This window comes from Pseudopipra pipra, chromosome 4, assembly GCF_036250125.1.
Source record: "Pseudopipra pipra isolate bDixPip1 chromosome 4, bDixPip1.hap1, whole genome shotgun sequence".
In the NCBI taxonomy this organism is placed as follows: Eukaryota; Metazoa; Chordata; class Aves; order Passeriformes; family Pipridae; genus Pseudopipra; species Pseudopipra pipra.
In genome coordinates this window covers 19,034,282-19,047,308 of record NC_087552.1, presented here as the reverse complement: position 1 = coordinate 19,047,308, position 13,027 = coordinate 19,034,282, and positions in this window count along the sequence as shown.

Here is a 13,027-nt window from a genome sequence, read left to right as displayed (position 1 = left end):
CACTGAAGTAGTGCAACATTGTGCTTCAAGTCTGGGTTTTGTTTGGGTATTTTTTTTGTTAGGATTTTTTGTGTTGGTTTTGGGTTTTTTTCCTCTGCTATTTTTCACCCTTTTTGAATGATCTGGCGGTGAAGCATCTGTCACTGTATAGCAACCTTTATTACTAACATTGCTGCCTCTTAGGTACTTGAAATAAAATGTCCTTTTCTCAGCAGAAGGCTGGCTTTTGCTTACTGGCTGGTGTGCAGGAATTGTTCCACCCACCTGTGAGAGGCAGCTCTTTCTGGACCATGGCAGACCCACTGCTTAAGACCTTGTGACACTAAGGCAATAAAATAAAAATACTATATCAACCTGAAAGTACAGGGTGAGTCCAAATGGGCTGAGTGCAATACAGTACAAACTGAGATTTATTTTTCCCTCTGTGCATTGTATCAGTTTATATCATCATAGAATCAGCCGGGTTGGAAAGGACCTCCGAGATCATCAAGTCCAGCCCTTGATCCACTACCGCTGTGGTTACTAGACTATGGCACTAAGTGCCACATCCAGTCTCATCTTAAAAACCTCCAGGGATGGAGAATCCACCACTTCCCTGGGCAGCCCATTCCAGTGCCTGATTACCCTCTCTAAAGAACTTCTTCCTAATATCCAACCTAAACCTCCCCTGGCAGAGCTTAAGACCATGCCTTCTTATCTTACTGAGAGCTACCTGGGAGAAGAGACCAACCCCCACCTGGCTACAACCTCCTTTCAAGGAGTTGTAGAGAGTGATGAGGTCTCCCCTGAGCCTCCTCTTCTCCAGGCTAAACAACCCCAGCTCCCTCAGCCTCTCCTCACAGGACTTGTGGTCGAGTCCCTTTACCAGCCTTGTTGCTCTTCCCTGGACCTGCTCCAGCACCTCAATATCCTTCCTGAACTGAGGGGCTCAGAACTGGACACAGCACTCCAAGTGTGGCCTCACCAGCGCTGAGTCCAGGGGAAGAATCACTTCCCTGGTCCTGCTGGCCACACTGTTCCTGATCCAGGCCAGGATGCCATTGGCCTTCTTGGCCACCTGGGCACACTGCTGGCTCCTGTTCAGCTTCCTGTCAATCCAAATTCCCAGGTCCTTTTCTGCCTGGCTGATCTCCAACCACTCTGTCCCCAGCCTGTAGCGCTGCCGGGGGTTGCTGTGGCCAAAGTGCAGGACCCGGCACTTGGCCTTGTTGAACCTCATCCCATTGGAATCAGCCCAACTCTCCAGTCTGTCCAGGTTCCTCCGCAGAGTCCTCCTGCCTTCCAGCTGATCAACACTCCCCCCCACCTCAGTATCATCTGCAAATTTGCTGATGGTGGACTCAATCCCCTCATCAAAATCATCGGTAAAGATATTAAACAGAACTGGGCCCAACACTGATCCCTGGGGGACACCACTAGTGACTGGATCACAACTGGATGCAGCACCATTCACCACCACTCTCTGGGCCCGGCCCTCCAGCCATTTCCTAACCCAGCACAGAGTGCCCCTGTCCAAACCATGGGCTGCAGCTTTTTCAGGAGGATGCTGTGGGAGACGGTGTCAAAGGCTTTGCTGAAGTCCAGGTAGACCACATCCACAGCCTTCCCCTCATCCACCAGGTGGGTCACCTGATCATAAAAGGAGATCAGGTTGGTCAGACAGGACCTGCCCTTTCTAAACCCGTGCTGGCTGGGTCTGATCCCTTGTCCATCCTGTAGGTGCCGTGCGATTGCACTTAGGATGAACTGCACTTAGGATGATCTGCATTATGTGCATGTGAAAAAACAATAGGGTACATTCAAAGAAAAGAACTGCTTTAAGAGTTGTCAAGTGCCAAGTTACCCACACCAGTCTAGCAATGCACCCTGCAGCATCTGTGGGAGCACTCTGCTGAAGCACCATGCTTTCCCCACACATATGTCATTGGGGAGGATACTGGAGTGATCTGCAGATCCACTAGAGCATTTTCTTATACTCTAGTTGTCCTATACGATAGTTCTGCAATATGACTCTTAGATTGTTGCATATTGGTACATTGCTTGCATGGTGGTTGAATAAAAGCACTGTATTCTCTTTGAGAACTGAACTACAAGGGATATTGTCACCATCTTCTTCTAGTTCTTTAGCTTGCACTTGTGATTTACCTCTTCATTTAGTTGTTTCTGTTCATGGAATTTACACAAACTCATGAGAAGACTTGGCCTGATGGAAGCTTCAATTTTCTGTGAATAAATATATGTGAGGTTGGGGGAAAACCCTTCAGACTGTTCTAAATTGAGGACTAGGGCTTTTTAAAAATAAATAGAAAGAAAAATATGTCAGGAGTTAACCCAACAGCAAAAGATTAATTCATCAAAATAAACACATCTAAGGGAATGAGACATTGTAAAAGCATCCATAAGCATACCTATATTAGCAAACTTGAGACAATATATTCCTGTGGGAGGCTAATGTAAGGAAGTATGTTTCCCTTGTGAAAAATCTGTGATAATACCTGCTTGTTTTACCATTTTTCAATCAATCACTTTTTAAAACCTGTCATTCCCTATCTATACGGTTTATTCAGGTTGAGCTCTGTATGTAGTCCTTATTCATGCTCCATTCCCATGGCAGTCAAAAAATCAATGTCTGATTATACCCTAAATTGTGAATTCAGGTTTCAACTTGTTTTACTGTTTGAAGGATTCTTTTTTTTTTTTCCTTATTTTTTTCCCCTTTGGAGAGGTCTTCTTGTTGCCACAGGCTTGCAACAGAAGTGATTCATTCTGGAAGGGAGAAATAAGCTCTGTCATGATGGCAAGGGGAAAAGCGGGCTTGGGTTAGTATAGGAATTATACCTTGGAGGATTTATATTTTTTTATGTATTTATTTATATATATTACTATTTTATCCTATCCTGTATAAATTTTTTATATACTTACATAATCTAACAGGAATTAGAAGATCTCATCTTGCTGATGGTTACCAGATGTCCCCAAAGATCACAGAGCAGAACCTCACCCAATATGTGAAGCCATTGCTTAGGTGGTAGCAGAGACTTTGACAAGTTCTGGTTCAGCCTCAAAGATTTGGAGTCTCTCTGGCTTGTTTTATGTAGCATGAGTTCTACTTATAGGCATTACAACTTTTTTCCTTGGTGCAAATAACTTTTTAACCTCAAGTAATCCTGCAAATTTTCCCACTCCTCTAAACTTGCCCAAAAGTGGCACAGCATCTAGAAAGAGACACAATTTCTCAGACAGGGAAATTAATTCTCCATGCCACCCGTTCCTGAGCTTTCTGAGAAGAAATGTGGTGACTAGTGCTATGAAAGTGGGGTTGTCTTCTGCTTTTTAAGAATTAGAGGGAGTCCAAGTTATTTGACTTAGCCTACCAGTGGTAAAGATATTTGGTTACCACGGATAAAATACACACCCCATTTCATACTTCACAGTCCTAATTATACAAACCTATTTCTTTGCATTGTGATGAACTAGCCTGGGAAACAAGACATGAGGGTCATAAAACAGGAATGATAACAAAAAAACCTGTGGCCAAGTTGGGGTCAAATCATGTTTAGATTATTCTCTTCAAAATAAAGCAAACACTTGCCTGGTAAGGGTGATCAGACTGACATGTAGTGGACTATAAAAATTCTAAATAGAAAAATTAATGAGAGATGATCATTATGACCTCAGATATGTAAGAATTATAAGGCAGCACCTGTGTCACACCAACTTTTGGCCTGTTTTCTTTTCTGAAGGTAGGCTGAGCTGGCTTAAATGGGAATTGAGAAATTACAAGATAAAATATTTTTCAAAAATCTGAAGAACAATACACACAAGCACAGTTTCACAGTACCAGCTCTATAACTAAAACAATGCATGCCACTCTGCTTTTCAGCCAGCCTTTGGAAGGAGGTTGTGCTCAGCAGATTAAAACCCCAAGAATACAGGGGAGTAGTGAGATTTATGTTCAGGGCAATCCCAGACATGAGTACAGACTGGGAGAAAGAGTCATTTAGAGCAGCCCTGGAGAGAAAAACTTGGAGGTTCTCATGGATGAAAAGCTGAATGTGAACCAACAGCATGCGCTCACAACCCAGAAAACCAACTGCATCCTGGGCCACATCAAAAGAAGAGCAGCCAGCAGGTCGAAGGAGGTGATTCTGCCCCTGAGGCCATCCTGAGGCCCCACTCGAAGTGCGGTATCCAGACCTGGGGTCCTCAGCAGAAGAAAGATGTGAACCTGTTAGAGTGGGTCCAGAGGAGGGCCACAAAGATGATCAGAAGGATGGAGCACCTCTCCTATGAAGAAAGACGGAGAGAGGTGGAGAAAAGAAGACTTTGGGGAGACCTCATTGTGGCTTTCCAGTACCTTAAGGGGACTTATAAGGAGGGAGAAGGACTTTTTAAATGAGCAGATAGTGACAGGACAAGAGGCAATGGTTTTGAACTGAAAGAGAGTAGGTTTAGATTAGATGTTAGGAAGAAATTCTTTACTCAAGTTTACTTGAGTAAAACTCAAGTTTTACTAAAGAATTCTTTACTCAAGTGAAGTACTCAAACAGGTTGCCCAGAGAGGTTGTGGATACCCCCCCCCAGAAGTGTTTCAAGGCCGAATTGGATGGCTGTGCAACCTAATCTAGTAAATGGCAGAGGGATTAGAACTAGATGATCTTCAAGGTTCCTTCCAAATCTAACCATTCCATGATTCTATGTGATTTCCAATCTATCTGGAGCCTGTTATCTTCCTTGCTCTTCAGACTATTCCTTGCAATGACCATCAAAGGATTTTGGAGGTCCTTTCCCCGGGATTCAGAGCCCCATGTATCCCATACTGTGTCTTAACCCTTTCTTTCAAAGGCTATCATAATCTCTGAATACCACTATTTACCATCTACACCAGCTACTATGCAGAGAATATGGGGGTTTGCCTCATTTCCTGTTTTTTATAATACCTCTCTGCTCAACTTGGCCAGAAAGACAGATATTTTATTTAGAGTAAAAGTTTTCCTGTTCCGGCTCTTGCCATCAGCTAATACTTAGACTGACACCACCAGTTAGCAGTGACCATGGTGAGCCTGTATTATGGTCCATGTATTTTTTAAGAGGCTGACAAGGAACATCTGTCCAGGCAGGAAAAAAAGCTGTGGAAAAAGTGATGGGGATTAAGTTTTCTGCATTTTACATTATAATGACATTTCCAATCACTTGAGAACTGCATGATTGCCTTTCATAGCTCCTGGGAATCTTGACTCAGTGAGTGAGAAATGTACTCCGAAATAATGGCACTCGTTCTAGATTTCCTCCTTAAGAATGCATCGGACCCTAATGAATCAGCTTCTCCATGCAATCCCAATCACTGTGTCAATCTGCCCTCTGACACTCCCTGCATGCAAATAGTTCATGCACTATTCTTAGCAAACTAAATTATTTTGGTGAGAAGACTGCAGGTACCTGCCATTTTCAGTAGCTCTCCTGGCCTGTGACATCACTGCCGTTTTGGTTGAGATTTTTTTATTTGGTTTATTTTTGCTAATGATGCTGGGTTTTTGGCTTTGTGATACCATATTCTTCTTACTCAACTGACATTAACTATGTTCCTCCCAGTCTGGAGAAAATGCAGGAGAAGTCAGGAAACATGGCAATGGTCATTCAAACAGTCTTCGATCTTGTACTTTAAAAACATTAATTTACATTAACATATACAATTCCACAGGCAGGTCTGACCCTTATCAACCTTATGAAACTTATGGTTTATCATGGCTCTTTCTAGAGTTTGGACCATGTAGCTGAAACACAGAGGTGCCCCTGACTTTGGAAGAGTATCTGGAACAAAAAGACTCCTTCTTCCTTTCTTTCCTGTCAGAGGAACTTCCAGGGTGAAGCTGCTTTGAAAATTTGGTTGGAGATTACATGTCTGGAAAATCTAACCCCAGTTATTGCATAATGCTGGTACAAGAGGGGAGCTTAAAGGTAGCATTAAATTAACATTTAAATCAGCTATAAAAGCGCAGAAATGCAAGGTATAGCCTTTGAAGTTTAACAATGAAAAACATCTGATTCCTACTTTTATTTTCTGGTTTTTTTTACAGAAGACTTAAATTTTATATGAAGTTGTTTTCCCATTACCCATTACTGTTAGTGCACATCTCCCATCTCCCCAAACAGTACTGGTACCTCTGCACTGCTAAATCTAGACTACTGAGAACAAGTGTCTGGAACAAAGAATAATCTACTTTAATTATTTTTACAAACAGTTGTACTTAAGAAGCATGTCTTTATTATGAATTGTTATATTTTCCTTTATCCATACATAATGAATTTATTACAGTTGGGCAATTTAGTACATCCTTGTTTTCAATTTAATTGGATTCTTTTTAATGCCCGTATTTAACCCTCAAGCTGTCCTCAAGATATTCCTTTGAGAGCTGCATTTTTATTTTTCCATATTACACCTTTATATGTCTGTCTCTCTTGTGAAAGACTTAGATGGTGGTTATGAGGCTAAAAATCAACTAATCTTTGCATGAAATAAGGTAACTTACTATAAAATCTTGTCAAAAACAGAGAACAAGAGTCAATGTATTTTTTGAACTTTGCAAGCTACTTTCATGCAGAAAAGAGTTTTTACCTTTTAACTAAATGCCAAGTAATTTTAAAAAAACCAAATCAGTTTTAAAGGTGGGAAATTCTACTAATTCTTTTTTCTAAAAAGAAGAAATTGTTGATATTGACTTTCTAAAGACAAGACTAGAGCAGTTCAAGATAAAGCCAGAAACATTTAGATCAAAAAATTAAGAAGCAGAATTCCTATCACTGTGCCGATCTAATTTTTTTTTCAGAAATAATTACAACAAGTTAGCAAAACATGCTCATATGTTATTAAAATGACCATTTTTTCTTTCAGTGTTTCAGTCAGGAAATATTTTTAAACGTCTTGAAATTTATGAATGCCAGATTTAAAACATGCTATAAACTATTCCATTGTTTCATTGCCTCAGTATGGGTCAGTCTATATGCCCATAGTGATGGTTACAGGAACTTATTCCCACATCTCAACCAACTTGGACGTTCCTGCTGAAGTCACTGGGAACTGGTTACCAAAGTACCTTGGCAAAGGTGGTCCTTAGTCCATGAACACAGTGTTCATGTCAAGCAGCACCAGGAAGGTAACTACTGTGCCTTGCTGTAGACTAGGCTTCCTTGATTTCTTCCGCAGGTATTTGAGAGAGAGACCTATCTCCGAAGAGCGATCTCAAGCATGCAGTTACGAGTAACTCCTAGTTAATGGTGGTCTCTACATCCATCCCTGGAGGTGGACCTCTTCCCACCCCAGGAGACCAGTTTCTATATTGATGGCATGAGCATTCCCCTGTGCTTACTTGGAGGAGTAAACATGGTGGCATTACAAGGCCTGAATGACATGGTGTGATCCTCTTCGCTTAGCAAACCCTCTCCTTGAACGCAGCAAAACCTCAAGCAACAAAACTTCACACTTTGCAGCAGCTCTGATGAAATCATTGGTCCTGCTGATGGAGTAAGGGACACCTCAGCAGCAGGAAGGGCATTAGGGTCTGCCTCTCAAAGTCAGACATAACTTCAACTGTACACCAATGTCAGAACAAAAACGTTTTGATTATTTCTGACATCTTCCTTCAGATCTGTCTACATAATTTGGTTGATTTATTTTAAAAATTACAAACATTTAAAGAATCTGGGATAAATATTATGTTCCTGTCATGTCTTTGGTGGTACTGTCATGCATCCTTCTATAGTTGTGTTTCAGTATGAATATTAAATGATTTTGCTTTATTTAAGTAGATATAAGGAGCATAATATATTAAGATAATAATCATAAAAAGATTCATGAGATCTTGATGCTGTGTTTCTTCTCTTTTCATGATCAAGCCTACAGCATTTCGGTCAGGAAATCTACCAGCTGTTCATGTTTTCAGCAAGAGGTTTTCACAGAGCAACTTTCAAGAGTTTAGAAGGGTGGCATGCCTGTTCAGCTTAGCTGTGTCATTAAATGCAAATGTCTACATTAGTACAGCATTAAAGTTCAGAATTCAAACACACATAACTCATGAAAACTGAAAGCTAAAGTTCCCACACTGATGTTAAATCAATCGTACTGCTCAGATTATGCACATTAAATTATATATTGAATTGCACACACCAAGCCATTGAATTAACATCTGCACACCGTGGCCAGCTTAACTTCAGCACAGACTGTTAGCAGCTGAATGAACCATCCCTAACTCTTTGACAAGTGAACGTGGTCCAAGGGGAAGAGACATGGGGAAGAAGAATGCACAGGCACATGGGGCAAGGGGTCACATCTGACTTTTGTTTTCTATCTGCCCTGAAAACACAAAGAAATGTTCCTGGTACATTTCTCCACACTTTTGCTGAAAGGTTATGTCCTCCCTCCTGTTTAGACACAAAAGCAATTCAGACAAACAAACAAACAAGTTTGTTTCAACAAAATGCTTGACAGATGCATTTTAAGACAGGAATTTTATTTCCTTGGTCTTGAGCCAGCAGCCTGAGTCTGTCCAAGCATTTCAATACCTGATCTGTACTAGGGCCCAAGAGCACTAGCCATGCTCCTCGTATCTAACAACAGACTTACTTCTGCTGCTAATTGATATCACAACAGAAAGAAGCTAAAGAGTTAAGGCTCTGACATCATCTGGGGGTAATGCTATTTTGAGTACCTCAATTTTATCCCACCTTTTCTTGTCTATTTATTACTGCTGCTTTCTTTGGTCTCTGGTCCTGGAGCCTACTCTGAAATTCAAACACAATGGGTTCTGGATATAAACAAGAAAAAATACAATAGTTTATTTCATTACCAGAAATTGGCACTTCTGGTGAGAGGATTAATAAAGCTTCAGTCAACTTCCACGGCCAAACAGAACACCGTCTTTTGCTTAAATGCTGTGCAAAGGTCTACTAGGCTTTTGATTTGCACTGAGAATTTATCAGTGGGCCTATTTATGCTCTCATTTATACCTGCTTAACACTGCTATTGTAAGGAAGGCAATATTTGTCTCGTGAACCCACTATTTCTGGTGATGAGGCATGAGCAGGAAAAAACTGGCCTGACTTCACGAGCATCCCATGAAACCCAATGCAATGGGTTATACTCTGTAAAACCTGACTTTTACTGTCATCTTTCCCCAGGCCTTTGTGTTGTTCTTTGTTCTGGGCATCCTGGAGGGGGTAACAAACATCCTTCCTCACCTCCCCCCCTCACCCCCCCCCACACACCCTCACCCTTTCCCAACTCTGACACTCCCTCCTCTTAAGCCTCAAAGTCTTGAGTGCCACATCAACAACAGAATTCACAAAGCGTTTAGTACTCCAAGGACTTGAGCTATACAGGATGAGAAGAAAAAAAACAAACCAGACAAACCTGTAGTGTAATATTACCCAAGAGATGGTGATGTCAGCCTTTTTAGCTTCTTGAACAATTTTATTAGTGAACATTTTTGTCCTTGTAAAACTGGGTGAATTGTTTTCTGGATAACATATTCCCCATTTGTTTTTTATAAAGCCAGCATTTCATTTTAGGGTCTGATTTCTGATTGTTCAGGCTTTACTTTAAGCTGCATAAATCCAAGTACTGTTCTTGTTTGACAAATTCCTATTTTGCTTCGACTTCACTGAAATGAAACCTTTCTTGAAAGTTATTTTACATCATGAAACAGTAAGCAAATGTAAATTTAATAATTGATACACATCACCAAAGCAAAATCTCAAATTATTATACAGTCAGGTGCCTCTCAATTTTATTTTGCAAAGTATTTCTTATTTTTAGGTGTAATCCCTCCCCCAATGTCAAAATGCCATAAATTCCTGCAGAAAGGAGATGTATTAACTCTATGGTTTTCAACTGACTGACTTACAATAGATAAAAACAATGAATCATGTGTGAATAAGGCTGCTAGTTGATAACTTAAAGTTAAATTTAATATATTTAACTTGCAATTTTCTACTGAAGTTTAGAAATTTTCTGTTTGGTTACTGAAGAAAATTTAACTATGCTGCACTACTGCTGTCAAAACTGTGGCCAATGTTCATATTTCCAGTGTCAAATGAGGCTCAGTGTAGGCTGCAGTTTTCATCTCTTGAATGTTTTTTTTTTTAAATTTAAAAGCAAATTTGCTTTGCTCTTGGCCTATTTAGAGTTTGCTTTTTACTATTTCAGAACTTTTTGGAAAAGCACATACATTTGCATGGGTGTAAACACAATTTTACTTCTCCACGTGTGCTTTTCTAAAGCCAGTATCTGTGTATTTGTCCCATGACTGGGATGATATGCTCTGTAATTTGTCTGCTAAACTGTGATGACTGCTCTGGACAGCCCTTCCAGTCCTGAGTGTTCTAGAGGGAGCTGTAAGGGATGTGACACCCTTAGTGTTGCTGGAGGCTGTTGAGCGCAGTGACCCAAAAACCGACCACAACCCCATCACAAGATACAGGAGTGTTCACTAACATCATAAAACCTCATCACAAGAAGGAGAAAAGAGCAATTGGAATGCCCTATGCAACTTGGATTGAACTGTGCCGGGTGTCTTGTTACTATCCTTGTCCCTCTCTGCTTCAAGCCATATGGAAGGATGCACTAGGAAGTCAAAGTGCCTAAATTTCTAGAGGGCTACACTCTCTGCTGCTTCCAGCTTAAACTCCAAAATGATTCAGAGAGTCAGAAAAACAGGTAAATCAAAACTCTTCAAAGAAACCATGTGTTTGTTGAGTGATCAGCCTATACAACTTGTTGACACGTGATATCCCAGCAAGAAGAGGCTGAGATTGTTATGTAGGATGTCAAACAAACAAAAAAAACCCCAACAAAACAAAACCCTAAGACAAACTCAAAGCTCAGGATTTGAAAAATACTTGAAACCTTTCTGTGCCTAATTAATGAGCAAAATTTTCCTAGGTACAGATTACCCTTTAACACTTTTGCTCTGAATTTTCTTCTATTATCCTCCTTTGCATCCCATTCTGACCACTGTTCGAGATGGGAATATGGGACAAGTAAACAGTAGTCTGATCTAGTCTAATAGATTACAGCATTATTTCAGCTAAAATCCTTTCCTTTGTTAGTTTCCTAAAAAAATCTGTATGCTTATCTGTGCCTTGCTATATCCAAGAAGGTAATTTTCATGCACATGTTTCTGCATTTTCTTCCCTCATGAAGGCCATACAGCAACAATGTTCTCAGGGTTATATAAAAATAGCAGTCTCATACAGAGGTGGGGTATACATTTCAAGAGGTCACTTTTTGAAGACAGACAATGGATGTTGAATGAGGAATAAACAAATACTTGAGCAGAGCAGCACACTGAGGGCTTCACAAAAACACGGACAGTAAAACCCCTCAAGCTCCTCCACAAGGTATTTATAGACAATTTAGGCAGGAGCGCTTTTCTGGTTTGCATTCAACTTCAACAGCAGCATTCCATAAATAGGCTATACACACAAAAGAAAAGCATAGCTGAAGCCTAAAGATAGAAAGCTGTTCTTACAGAGTTGCAGATTTATCATTAGCTCAGTTACAGTAAACCTTATTTGGGTGACTTGCAGTGACAGAGAGGTGACAAAGGCAAACTACTTGATGTTCAGTGTCTTCAGAGCACTCATATATGTAACACACTTTAATTCTCTACTTTATGCCATGTTTATTGGATTTTTGAAAAGTAGGTGCTGCTAAAGATAAAATGACACTTGTTTTTTTTGCTAGGAAATATCATAAAAACAAGAGCTCCACTTTAAGACAAAAACCAGCAATCACACAAGCTCAACAAGCCATATCTTCCCTTCAGTTCTAGCAGTATTAATGTGGCATACAAGAGTTAATTCAATTAACTTCTTTATCTTTGCAAAGAGAAGATGATGTGTTGGCTTAGATACCAATAGCACCTCTACGGAGTAATGACAATGGTCTCACCAAAGCACGTTACAATGATAATTATATAGTGATGGGTTGAGCTTTGCTGGCTTCTGGAAAATATGACAAAAAGCTTGTGGGTTGAGTTAAGAACAGGGGGACCACTTGGCAATTACTGTCATGGGCACAACAGGTTTGACCTGGCAAAACTGATTTCCCCAAGCACACTGGTGGGCTCAGCTTTGGCCAGAATTGGGTCCTTTTTTGAGGTCACTGGAACTGGCTCTGGGGACTGTTTCTGATGTCTTCTTACAGGAATCACTCCTGTAGCTCCCCTGCTACCAAAATCTTGTCACGTAAACCCAATAAATACATGAAAATCCAGCAGATCCCAGTAAAAAAAACCTCTGACTTGCATCACAAATTACCTCAATTTCTTATGCTACCTGATTTTTAAAATAACTAACATAATTTTTTTTGGAGGGTGGGGGTAGCTGGACCCCAGGCATCAAGTTGTGCTTTTTACAGGAGATCTCCTGGAAAGAGGCTGCGTAAGAGTCAGGCAGGGCCTGGATGGCAGTGTCTGATGGGTCTGGTGCTGGAGGTAGTTTGCTGGTGTGTGAAAGACTTGGAGTTATGTCCTTAATCTTCCACAAGCAGTCCAGTGTGACCTTAGGCAAGTCTTAGCTCTCCATGTGGAATATAGGATGCATAGCACTTCTCTGTCTGATGCTGGTGCACTGAGAATATTTGCATCAAAGGTCAGGCATGCCAACACTAAGATAAAAGGGAACCTAAATGTAGAAGACCAGAAATACTGAAGAAAGAGTTTTTCTGTATCATATTTCCTCGGTAATGCAAGAGTAGAGCAAGATTTTATCCAAGATCTGTTCTAGAAGATAGTACATAGCAATAATAATGATTTGTGTTGCAGAGATGATGCAGCAGATGGTGACATGAGACAAAAAGGTGTTATTATCTCAGTGATTTTTCTTCAGATTCCAAAAAAACTTGATATATGCATCTATCAGAATGGTAGGAAAAAAATACAAAAGAATGGAGAATACTGCAAAACAAATACATTAACCAAATAATAGCAAATAGTAAATAAAGCGTAGAATAATCATGTGCACGTTTTAT